At 34.2% G+C, this 14,094-nt stretch overlaps 1 pseudogene; it reads left to right on the plus strand.

Moving 5' to 3' along the window:
• Positions 1 to 1,570: 1,570 nt before the first annotated feature.
• On the plus strand, positions 1,571 to 2,638 carry LOC143235635 (sex peptide receptor pseudogene; annotated as a pseudogene).
• Positions 2,639 to 14,094: the final 11,456 nt, after the last annotated feature.

Here is a 14,094-nt window from a genome sequence, read left to right on the forward strand (position 1 = left end):
TTGGTGTGTTCGTGGAGTGATATTAACAAGGACCAATTACCAACTGATATTGTTGGTGTGTTCGTGGAGTGATACTAACAAGGACTAACTACTAACTGATACTGTTGGTGTGTTCTTGGATTGATATCAACAAGAACTAACTACTAATTGATACTGTTGGTGTGTTTGTGGAGTGATATTAACAAGGACCAACTACTAACCGATATTGTTGGTGTGTTCGTGGAGTGATATCAACAAGGACCAACTACTAACTGATATTGTTGGTGTGTTCGTGGAGTGATATTAACAAGGACCAACTACTAACTGATACTGTTGGTGTGTTCGTGGAGTGATATTAACAAGGACCAACTACTAACTGATATTTTGGTGTGTTTGTTGATTGATATTATCAAGGACCAACTACTAACTGATATTGTTGGTGTGTTCTTGGATTGATATCAACAAGAACTAACTACTAACTGATACTGTTGGTGTGTTTGTGGATTGCTATCAACAAGAACTAAGTACTAACTGATACTGTTGGTGTGTTTTTGGATTGATATCAACAAGAACTAACTACTAGCTGATACTGTTGGTGTGTTCGTGGAGTGATATCAACAAGAACTAGCTACTAACTGATACTGTTGGTGTGTTCGTGGAGTGATATTAACAAGGACCAATTACCAACTGATATTGTTGGTGTGTTCGTGGAGTGATATTAACAAGGACTAACTACCAACTGATATTGTTGGTGTGTTCGTGGAGTGATATTAACAAGGACTAACTACTAACTGATACTGGTTGTGTGTTTGTGGACTACTTCTCGTTATTTTATCAATGTTATTAGGAAAGATGTTCGTTCCTATCTGACCGTATTTTAAGAAACAAACTTTAAGAATCAAATACTTCACAAAAAAATTATAAAAATTATGATTTCTTCTACATAGCAACTATGGATGTGTTTAATAAAGTGTGTTTAATAGAGATTAAATGTACTGTTGTTGATGGAAAGTTAGCTTTGACGTTTACAATCATCATTTGTATTGTTAAACAGAAGTTAATTTTGTAACATTAAAAGAAAGCGGGAAACAGCATTTGTGAGAATAATTTTTATAGGGGTTGTAATTCATAATTCATTCTGTATAATTATGATAAACTCAAAAGTGAGTTACATATTTAATTATTATAACATGTACAGTTCTTGTATCTAAGTGGTCTTGGTTTTCTTTTCAGGTGTCCAGTACAGCTAGAAAAACTCACCCCTAACCTGACTGACGTGATAATCTTTTATCAGTATTTTGTTTTTTATACATTCAGCCAATCACAACTGATTTTTGATATGAAGTGCGTGCTCTCGTGAACTTCATGAACCAGGTGCATTTTAGCGAGATAACAACTGCAGAATATCATTAGGCTGTTATTTGTAAATGAACATTATGAATTACACTTCAGACACAGTGCGACCACATTGATAACGTTTCTCTATGAAACGAACACAACAAACGAAACCGACCCGCATCCTTACATACCCAGGTCATCAGAAATAAGGGCCTTGTTGAACGTTACCAGGGACGTTCCTTTAAATATGCAATGCCATTGTTTGGATACATTATGCCTTTCCTACTTCTCGTAACAATTGTAGCCAACACTCTCATTGTGGTAGTTCTGGCTCAACGACACATGCGCACTCCGACGAACTTGGTCCTCCTAGCTATGGCCATTTCAGACTTATTAACGCTGTTGTTTCCGGCTCCATGGTATTTCTACATGTACACACTTGGTAACTACAATAATGTATTGTTTCCAATTCCAGCTTGCTATTGCTACCATTACATGTATGAAGTGATACCTGCTTTCTTTCACACTGCTTCCATCTGGCTCACTCTGGTCCTTGCTGTCCAACGCTACATCTACGTGTGTCATCCGACAGTTGCCAGCACGTGGTGCACTGTCCCACGTGTTGTAAGGGCTATGAGTTTCCGTGTACCTCGTAGCTTTCTTCCACCAGTCCACCAGGATATTTGACCGGGTGTTTCTGCAAGTACAGTTCAGGTGGAACAATGAAATCTACTTTGGCTGTGTGTTTGAAACAGCGAGTTGGGTAAAGGATGTTATAAACGAAAACGTTTACTTCACGTACTATTACGTTTTCCGTATATTGTTCGTCCATATTGGTCCTTGTACTGCTCTAGTTGTGATGAACTTCCTTCTCTTCCGAGCTATGAAGGAAGCCCAGATTAAACGAGACAGGCTATTCAAGGAAAACCGTAAGAGCGAGTGTAAGAAACTACGAGACAGTAACTGTACCACTCTCATGTTAATCGTCGTCGTCACAGTTTTCCTAGCTGTCGAGATCCCCTGGCGGTGACAACTCTGCTCCACGTGATGCAGAATGCTCTCGAGCTCCAGATCGCTGATTACAATGACTTAAACGCCACCATTCTGTTCACAAACTTTTTTCATAATGCTCAGTTATCCTTTCAACTTTGCAATTTACTGTGGCATGAGTCGACAATTTCGAGAGACGTTTAAAGACCTGTTCGTAATGGGTAACCTCATAAGCAGGCGTGAAAGTTCTTCGAGATATAGCCCCGTTAACGGACCACCCAAAATTCAGCTCACGAGACTGTTCTATAAAAAAATAAGAGACGAATGGTAAAATAAGTAAGTGACTAAATAAAGCTGGTTAATGACACAAGTTCGTCAACACCTCAAATATTTTATTTATTCTTGTTGTTTCCGTCATGAAATCTTAAGAACTGACAAAAGAGTGGTTTCAATTTACTGTCTTTCAAAATATGTAGTGGACACTAAAGATATTTAAGTATTTTGATGAAACAGTTAGAGAAAAGCGACCTTTAACCTCCAGAAAATTATAAAAGATCTGTGTAAAATTCTTTATCTGGAATTACATTTGGAGAGATCAGGGAAGTGGCTTTTGTAATGTATGGGTAAGATTATTAGACATTACTCTTTGGTAGATTCTCCAAGTTCCAATGTGAAACTTCCCTCCAGTGGATGGTAAGCTTACAATAAATCCTGGGGCTCATTAATGTAAGCTGACTTCACCATGAGGGACTCTTGGAACACCGGATAAGTACTGGGGCTCATTAATGTGAGATGACTTCACTACGAGGGACTGACTGTTGGAACACCGGATAAGTACTGGGGCTCATTAATGTGAGATGACTTCACTACGAGGGACTGACTGTTGGAACACCGGATAAGTACTGGGGCTCATTAATGTGAGATGACTTCACTACGAGGGACTGACTGTTGGAACACCGGATAAGTACTGGGGCTCATTAATGTGAGATGACTTCACTACGAGGGACTGACTGTTGGAACACCAGAATAAATCCTGGAGCTCATTCATTTGAGCTGACTTCACCACAAGAGACTGTTCGAACACCATGATAAATCTTGGGGCTCATTAATGTGAGCTAACTTTGCCACGAGGGACTCTTAGAACACCAAAATAAATCCTGGGATTCGTTAATGTTAGCTAATTTCACCAAAGGGACCTTTGTAGCACCAGAATAAATCCTGGGGCTCATTGATGTAAGCTAACCTCACTACGAGGGACTGACTGTTGGGACATCAGAATAAATCCTGGGGCTCATTGATGTAAGCTAACCTCACTACGAGGGACTGACTATTGGGACATCAGAATAAATCCTGGGGCTCATTAACATGAGCTAATCTCACCACGAGAAACTGTTGGTACAACAGATTAAATACTGGGACTTATTAGTGCGAACTGATTTCACCACGAAGGACTGTTGAAACACCAGAATAACTCCTGGGGCTCATTAATGTCAGTTGACTTAACCACCAGGGATTGTTGAAACACCAGAACACAGTGTTAGGATAACCTGCCCTATTTTATTGTTACTTATCCATTACATGTTCAATAGATTAATATTAGTGTATTAAAACTCTGTTTTCGGTGTGTTGTGAGTTATTGTTAGTTGTTATGATTCAGCTTTCCGCTTGTGGATATAATAATATATATGGTTGTGTCAATAAACAGCTGTATCTGCTCACTGTCAATAATATGTATGGTTGTGTCAATAAACAGCTGTATCTGCTCACTGTCAATAATATGTATGGTTGTGTCAATAAACAGTTGTATTGTCTATCTGGTATTGTTTTAAGTACAGAAAATCAAAAGTAAAACTGCATTGATGATAAACATTGAATTAACACTTGAGTATCTTAGTCAAGTTTACTGATAACTTTATGTTTATAGATACATTTACCCTACTTTAATTAAAGGTAGGCCTTCCTTGCAACACAATATATTTACCCTATTTTAATTAACAAAACGCCTCCTTCCCTTACAACTCAAGATATTAGCTCTATTTTAGCTAAAGAAAGGCCATCCTTACAACACATGAGATAGTTACCCAACTTTAATTAACGAAAGAACTTCCTTACAACACGAAGTATTCGCCCCACTTTAATTAACGAAAGGTCTTCCTTACAACACGAGATATTTACCCGATTCTAATTAACAAAAGCCTTCCTTACAACACGAGATATTTACCCTATTTTAATTAACAAAAGCCTTCCTTGCAACACGAAATATTTACCCTATTTTAATTAAGAAAAGGCCTTCCTTACAGCACAGGAGAGATATACCCTACTTTAATTAAGAAAAGGCCTTCCTTACAACACGAGATATTTACCATATTTTAATTCACGAAAGGCATTCCTTACAACAGATGAAAGATTTACTCAACTTTCAATTAATTAATGAAATGATTTTCTTACAATACACGAGATACTTACCCTCCCTTCCTCAGAGATAAATACTTTTTCCGATTTTTTAAATAAAAGAAACATTAGCAACTGAAAATATCCCGTAAATGAAGTAAAATCAGTATTAAAATATTTTATAATAAAATATCTATTCTTATTGTTTCTAAATTCGTAAATACGTGATTTTAAGTTGCAGTAACAAAATAACTATATAACAACATTATTTCGTTTCTTACAAAAGCAAAGGATACAGCCTGGATGTTAGGACAATCGATCTTACAATTTGTGGGTCCAGTGTTAGAACTAGTCATCAAACATGCTCGTCCTTTCTGTCTTGGGGCGGTGTAATGTGACAGACAACCTCCCTTTTGTTGATAAAAAGTGGTCCAAAAGCTGGTGATTGGTGGTAATCACTAGGGCTTTCCTCTAGTCTTCCAATCAAAATCAAGGAAGGCTAGAGCAGATAGTTCTCGTGTAGAACTGCGCCAAATTCAACAAACAAAACATTCATAAACTGAACTAATTCTTATTGATTTTTTTCAGCACAAGACATTTGATCAAAAGTTTCGAACAAATAAACAGAACTGATGAACAAATTTATCGATCGACGAGCCAGCTTGTTGATACAATTGTAGCATATGTTGCATTAACAGTAAATAGTTTGTAAAATGGAAATATCTGTGAGAAATTCATCATTAATAATTCGGTAATAAACACAGCAATACTTACTAAAACATAAAAATATCTCATTGGTCGACAAGAATCTTAACTCGTATTTAAACCTTTACGTTTAATCAACATGAGCCTTACAAAAAATAGAACAGTTTATAAAGCACACAATGCCTTCATTCTAATTATCTAACAGTTTAGACATTATTATTAGTTCCACCGGTTAGAGGTACGTTTATAATATTTCAATCTCGGATTTCGACAAGATAAAAAGTTACAATATCTCAAAAACACCCAAACATAGTTTAGAAACCGATTGTCTTGTAAGTAGTTAATTAATGAATACTAAATAACAGGACTCACAGTTCCAGACCGCTTGACAAAACCATTATGAAACCTTCTCTAAAGTTAGAAATAAGAAAAGTATACACTGTCACTGTTGAACTGACATGTGTATACTTAGATATGGAATAAACACACGTAAACTGTCATTGTTGTACTGACATCAGTACATTTAGATATGTAGTGAAAACACGTAAACTCTCATTGTTGTACGGATACGTCTACATATGGTGAGCACACATATATTATCATTGTTACACTAACACGTGTAGATTTAGATATGTAGTGAACACACGTAAACTATAATTGTTGTACTGAATTGTGCACATTTAGATATAAAATGAACACGCCTAAACAGTCATTGCTGTACCAAAAATTCTGGACTTAGATATGTAGTACACAGTCATTCTTGTACTAGGATGTATAGATTTAGTTATGCAATGAACACAGGTACACTATCATTGTTCGACTCACATGTGTATATTTAGATATGTAGTGAACACACGTAAGCTCTTATTGTCGCACTGGTGTGTACATTCAGATATGTACACATGTCAGTACACATGTACACACGTAGATTCTCATTGTTATATTAACACTTATGTAATTAGATATGTAGTGAACACACGTGATCTGTCATTGTTGTATTGACATATATACATTTAGATATGTAGTGAACACACGTGATCTGTCATTGTTGTATTGACATATATACATTTAGATATGTAGTGAACACACGTGATCTGTCATTGTTCTACTGACATGTGTACGTTTAGATACGTAATGAATACACATGAACTGTTTGTATGATGTGACTCGTAACCTTACAGATAGAACATTGTCTTTCATTTTCTGTAATAATTTTAATGTACACGTGTCACTTTTCAACAGAGGTTAAATTTCATTTCTCTTCTGCTTTTCTCGAAAGCTGGATGGATTTTATTTAATCAATTTTAGTACTGTATATTTTGCCTAGTTTCAAGTTTCCCGTTAACTTGAAATGAATATTGTTATTAAATTTTCGTCAAAGCTGTCAAGTTATGTTATTACTTAATTTAGTAAGCTCATATGTTATTATCTTTAACTTACTTGATATAATTCTCTTGTTAATGGTTTTCTTTAGTTAAATTTGTTTATTTTTATTCTGTCCTTTTCTTAAATTTCTTTCAAATACTGCAAAACTTACATTGTATTCACCTGTTCATCTAACTAAACAAGAAATATTTCTAACCTATTGTAGCAATCAAATACAACAAATACTGCAAAACTTACATTGTATTCACCTGTTCATCTAACTAAACAAGAAATATTTCTAACCTATTGTAGTAATCAAATACAACAAATACTGCTATTATTACATTGTATTCACTTGTTCATCTAACTAAACAAGAAATATTTCTAACCTATTGTAGTAATCAAATACAACAAATACTGCTATACTTACATTGTATTGATCTGTTCATCTAACTAAACAAGAAATATTTCTAACCTATTGTAGCAATCAAATACAACAAATACTGCTATACTTACATTGTATTCACTTGTTCATCTAACTAAACAAGAAATACTTCTAACCTATTGTAGTAATCAAATACAACAAATACTGCTATTATTACATTGTATTCACCTGTTCATCTAACTAAACAAGAAATATTTCTAACCTATTGTAGCAATCAAATACAACAAATACTGCTATACTTACATTGTATTCACTTGTTCATCTAACTAAACAAGAAATACTTCTAACCTATTGTAGTAATCAAATACAACAAATACTGCTATACTTACATTGTATTCACCTGTTCATCTAACTAAACAAGAAATACTTCTAACCTATTGTAGTAATCAAATACAACAAATACTGCTATTATTACATTGTATTCACCTGTTCATCTAACTAAACAAGAAATACTTCTAACCTATTGTAGTAATCAAATACAACAAATACTGCTATACTTACATTGTATTGATCTGTTCATCTAACTAAACAAGAAATACTTCTAACCTATTGTAGTAATCAAATACAACAAATACTGCTATACTTACATTGTATTGATCTGTTCATCTAACTAAACAAGAAATACTTCTAACCTATTGTAGTAATCAAATACAACAAATACTGCTATACTTACATTGTATTGATCTGTTCATCTAACTAAACAAGAAATATTTCTAACCTATTGTAGTAATCAAATACAACAAATACTGCAAAACTTACATTGTATTCATCTGTTCATCTAACTAAACAAGAAATATTTCTAACCTATTGTAGTAATCAAATACAACAAATACTGCTATTATTACATTGTATTCATCTGTTCATCTAACTAAACAAGAAATATTTCTAACCTATTGTAGTAATCAAATACAACAAATACTGCTATTATTACATTGTATTCATCTGTTCATGCAACTAAACAAGAAATATTTCTAACCTATTGTAGTAATCAAATACAAGAAATACTGCTATACTTACATTGTATTGATCTGTTCATCTAACTAAACAAGAAATATTTCTAACTTATTGTAGTAATCAAATACAACAAATACTGCTATACTTACATTGTATTGATCTGTTCATCTAACTAAACAAGAAATATTTCTAACCTATTGTAGTAATCAAACATCAGTTCACAACAAATACTTTTATCCTTTGTAACAATTCAAAAAATTTAAGAAATAAAAGACACTCAGTATTCACTGTTTTTTTTAATACCCGAGCTGAACGTGTCATAAAACAAGGAGACGTTTGTAAAGTGTTTTTGTTTCATTTTAATGGACAGTAATTAAATATTATAAACAACAACAACATATATATATTAAACGTGCACTAGAGAATTATTCTGAACACAAATATAATAGAATGTGGTTATTAACTGAAACTTCGTGTGATTTAATTACATAAACAGTAATCTGACGATAAATAATTCTAATGGAAGAATTTCCTTACGTATCTGAAAAATAAATAGTGTTTCGCTTCTTTAATTAGTCGTCTTTCCATGGAACGGAAAATGTTTCCGCTTTAACATTTTTGGTTTTCTTCAGAATAAAATAGCGTTAACGGTTTGATTATGCCCTATGGACGTGTGCTAATTTTAACACTTCTTTTAAGACAAGGTTTTAATTATTATATGGTTTTAATGTTTATTCTTACTGAAATACTTGTGTTGCTGGTGTTGTTTGGAATTAAGCACAAAGCTAAACAATGGGCTATCTGTGCTCTGCCCACCACGGGTATCGAAACCCGATTTTTAGCATTGTAAGTCCGCAGACATACCGCTGAGCCAATGGGGGCCCTTGTCTTGCTAGAAAGTTTATTAGTGTAGAATTGATGCCTTTTGTTGTCTCGGGTAACATAACTGTGGGCTTGTTTGTTTGTTCGAAGTTAAGCACAAAACGACACAATGGGATATCTGTGCTGTGGCCAAAACGGCTGTACAAACCCAGTTTCTGGTGTTGTAAGTTGGCAGATGTATCGCTGTGCTATTGGGGGAGTGGACTAAACATGACTTTTAAATGAAGTTAACGCATAAAGAAACGATTAAAAATTTTCTTATTTTTGATATAAATAAATGAACACATTAAATGACTAACTAACAAAGTGACTTTAATAAGATAAAGACTTAACCTTCATGTCAAGCAAAGTGACTTTAATAAGATAAAGATTTAACCTTCATGTCAAACAAAGTGACTTTCAAAATATAAATAATTCATCTTAATGTCAAACAAAGTTACTTTAAAATATGAAAACTTGACCTTAATGTCAAACAAAGTGACTTTAATGAGATAAAGACTTAATCTTCATGTCAAATAAAGTTACTTAAAATAAGATTAAATACTTAATCCTTATATGAAACAAAGAGACTTTAATAAGATAAAAACTTAACCTTAATGTGAAACAAAGTGACTTTAAAACGATAAAGACTTAGACTTCATGTCAAACAAAGTGACTTTAATAAGATTAAATACTTAATCCTTATATCGACAAAGTGACTTTAATAAGATAAAGACTTAACCTTCAGGTCTAACAAAGTGACTTTAAAACGACAAAGACACAACCTTCATCTCAAACAAAGTAACGTTAATAAGATAAAAGTTAACCTTCATGCCAAACAAAGTGACTTTAAAACGATAAGGATATAACCTTCATGTTAAACAAAGTGATTTTGAAACTATAAACATTTAACCTTCAAACAAGGTGATTTGAATAAGATAAAGACTTAACCTTCATGAAGACGTTTTACTTAATTAATATAATATTGAATTTTAAAACACTTTCCTTCAAGTTTAAGATGAACTACTTTAAGCTACGTTTAGCCCAGGGCTACACAACTGTCTGTCTCACTCTGTATATCATGGAAATCGAACTCCAAATTTTGCCGTTGTAGCTCCGTGACTTTCTTATCGGACTACCGAGATACCCGAATGTGGTAAAAATAATTCAAGTTAAATTGCTCAAAATTTGTGAATCGTCCGATGGTAAAAATAAAACTTTAAGCTCTATTCTGTGGCGTACTTAAATGACCTGATGTAGGTTATTACAACAAATACTTTCTCATTAAAACACTATTACCAGCACAAAGTAATAGTAGTTCTGATAATACATTCATAAGGTACAATATTCATTTATTTTATACTGTGTCAGTTCAGTTCAGTTGTCATGACAGTTCTTTAACGTGCCAGTAATTTATCCTGTACTGATGCTACGCTGTCGGGTAGCTCGCTGATTTTAAACTTGTTTACTGAGCTGCTAACACAACTTCTTTCTCTTGTAGAATATTTATTCTATAAAATTAAGACAAGTACTGTCTTACTTAATGTTTGATTATCAACATTTACATTTCTTGTATTAAGAAGCGCGGCTCTCTGTTAGAGCTTCACCTTTTGGAACATACGATGCGCTTCGAATCAGTGCGATATCAAACAACTCTTTGAACTACGGGTGTGTTATAAGAGTTACAATCAATCCCTCCTTGTGGATAATTGGTGGTCGGGTGTCGCTGACTGCTCCCTTTTCTCTATCCAGTACTTTGAAATAAAAGATGGTTGCAGTTTGCACTAGAAACGAATACTCGTATTCAAGTAGGTCTCATCAAAGTCAAATGGTTGTTAGGGTTAGCAGTCAACGTTCTCATTTGGTGTTTAGTCATTTTGTAGTTTAAATTCTGTCATAAACTCAATGATGGCCTTCACTTTTCATAATAATTGTTAATGTGTTTTTTATATAATTTTAACACCATTAGAATTAACATAAAAACAATTATAAACAAGTACAGTATAAAGTCACTGGCTACACATTGGAACAAATTCTTATTTTCTGATAACAAACTACATTATTTTTACACATAGGTTACCTCACCTGCTTCTATGATAACAAACTACATTATTTTTACACATAGGTTACCTCACCTGCTCCTATGATAACAAATTACATTATTTTTTAACAGGTTACCTCACCTGCTTCTATGATAACAAACTACATTATTTTTACACATAGGTTACCTCACCTGCTTCTATGATAACAAACTACATTATTTTTACACATAGGTTACCTCACCTGCTCCTATGATAACAAACTACATTATTTTTACACATAGGTTACCTCACCTGCTTCTATGATAACAAACTACATTATTTTTACACATAGGTTACCTCACCTGCTCCTATGATAACAAACTACATTATTTTTACACATAGGTTACCTCACCTGCTTCTATACATCAAATAAAACTTTCAATAGAAACAGGAGAGAAATCTCAAGCATTTCTTCCAAATTGACACCTTTAATTTTTAAGTTTACTGATATAAGAAACTATTATTACTGTTAACCATGGTTAACACAAAAACCAAGACAAGTTTCTTCTTTTCTAAAATTTAATTTAAATGTTCAGTGAGAAACCTACTGAATAAACACTTAAATCCAAATATAACAACATCAACTTTTAAAGGAGGGAAGTTCTGAGTACAGTGATTACAATGTGAGTCGAGTCGAAACTCGGTAATAACACTACTGTATGTAACACAAATTTTGTTCCTGGATAGCATGTATTATTTGTAAACTGCTTATGTCGTAAAAGTACAGAAAATGACCATTATTCCTTCAAACTTTGCTTTTGTGATCTGGATAATGAAATTTAGAAATTAACCTGTTTTCTATGTAAAAACGGACAAATTTTTACATTTTCATTCCGTTAAGTCTGAATAAAACAACATATGAATCAAGATTTACATGTATTTATACTAAAGTTATATAAAAATGTTTAGAAGTGAGCAGTTTTTCGAGATTTGTGACGGTAGTGTAAATCACTTTCACCTATCAGCTCTCAAATATAGACTCAATCATGTTTTCGTTATACGCTTCTTGGTAGCGACGTTCAAAGTCCAGTATATCTTGATGGAAACACTCGCGTTGCTCCTCTGAGTATGCTCCCACGTTTTCCTTGAAGAGAACGGATACTTATTCCCGTTATGGAGCAGCACATCTTTGAGGTTTCTGGATGAGCTATCAATGAAGAGGCGCCACTCGTTCGGGCTACAGACAATCCAGTTGCCTCGCACAGACCGGATACATTGTGGCAGGAGAAGAGCCCATCTTAACGAGTGAAGAAACTTGAATAATGTCGGTGACGCTTCCTCTAACTTACAACTTGCACAGTTTCATCTAATACATCCCACTCCTTGAACCTAGATGTGAAAAGCTCGGCATTCGACTTTGTTAGACCAAGATTTCTGATCAAGTCATTGAGGTCTCTTTGGTTGGGTAATAGTATGGGTTTCTTTCACCAGCTGCACCTCTGAAATTGTAATCTGGATCTTCAACGTTTACCTCGATGTATGATGGAAGGTACGGATACACAAAAATAGATGTCTTCTTGCCAGCCCAACGTTTGGAAGAGAATACTTGCAGCTTCTTGATGCCATCTCTGATAAAATCAGATAGGTCTATGTGTTCACTCAGGCAGCCAGAACTAAACTGAAGTGGTGAGTAGTGAGCCCTTGTATATATATTACTATGGAAACTTCTAGAATATTCTAAAAGGCTCTTGAAAATTCTCGTAAGTTCTACAACATTCTAGAAAATTCTCTATCAGCTACTCAGCACTGAATCCACCTGGAATGTTCTGAAAATGGGTAAATTTGAATATTTCATTACTTAGGTCACAAAAGTTTGAAGAGAAAAGTAGGTCATTTCCATTTACTTTAGGTATAAGCAATTGAGAAATAACACTTTCTGTCAAAGAACAGGAAAAATTAAAATTTTGTAACAGAGTGTTATAAAAATCAAAACACGTTTAACGTAAACATTGCTACTACTGTATTTTTAACACGTTAAAATATAAAAATACATCGAAGTTAGAACCTCTCGAGCAACCAGTATAATAACATTCAGGAGAGGTGTTATACAAGTACTTTCTATCCTAGTAAGAACAACATAACCCAATGATTTTGTTTGTTTGTTTGTTTTGTTTTTGAATTTCGCGCAAAGCTACTCAAGGGTTGTCTGTGCTAGCCGTCCCTAATTTTGCAGTGTAAGACTAGAAAGAAGGCAGCTAGTCATCACCACCCACCGCTAACTATTGGGCTACTCTTTTACCAACAAATAGTGGGATTGACTGTAACATAATAACGCCCCGCGGCTGAAAGGGCGAGCATGTTTGGCGCGATGGGGATGCGAACCCGCGACCCTCGGATTACGAGTCACACGCCTTAACACGCTTGGCCATGCCAGGCCCAAATAACGAATGCATTGTGGATAATATAATTTAGGATGCACTAATTATATTCTGTGCTACTAGTGTATTTCACACGATGAAATCTGTATAACACCATGATCATTTCGTGCAAGTTCGAATAATCTTTATGGAAGCCTTCCTTAAACTGCAAATTCGAGCTACCGTCACCGAATATTCTAGCACTTTCAGCCGTGAGGACGTTATGAAGCGTAACCAATCACATTATTCGTTGTTAATAGAGTATCCCAAGAGATGACGGTGTTAAATTAAGAACCGCTAAGGGTGATATTTCTTGCGTACTTTTGCGAGAAATTCACAACAACCAAACTCACTCGATGAAAGTCAAACAACTCATTTAACTTTTTTCTATATTTTTCACTTCATCCATCTCTTCAATACATCTGTTGACACAAACATTACATTCTACCTGCTTTCAAAACTACGAGCTGTCAAATAAAGGTGTACCAACATTATACTTTCGTCCTACGACACACTGAGAGTTTTTAGAACCAAACAATATGTTCAAACACGTTGATACAACTGTTGTTTTCACAAGTATATAGCATACAATGTCTCTCACAGAGATCCTGATTACTTCGTAGCTGCA

Source organism: Tachypleus tridentatus, chromosome 12 (genome assembly GCF_004210375.1).
Source record: "Tachypleus tridentatus isolate NWPU-2018 chromosome 12, ASM421037v1, whole genome shotgun sequence".
Taxonomy (NCBI): Eukaryota; Metazoa; Arthropoda; class Merostomata; order Xiphosura; family Limulidae; genus Tachypleus; species Tachypleus tridentatus.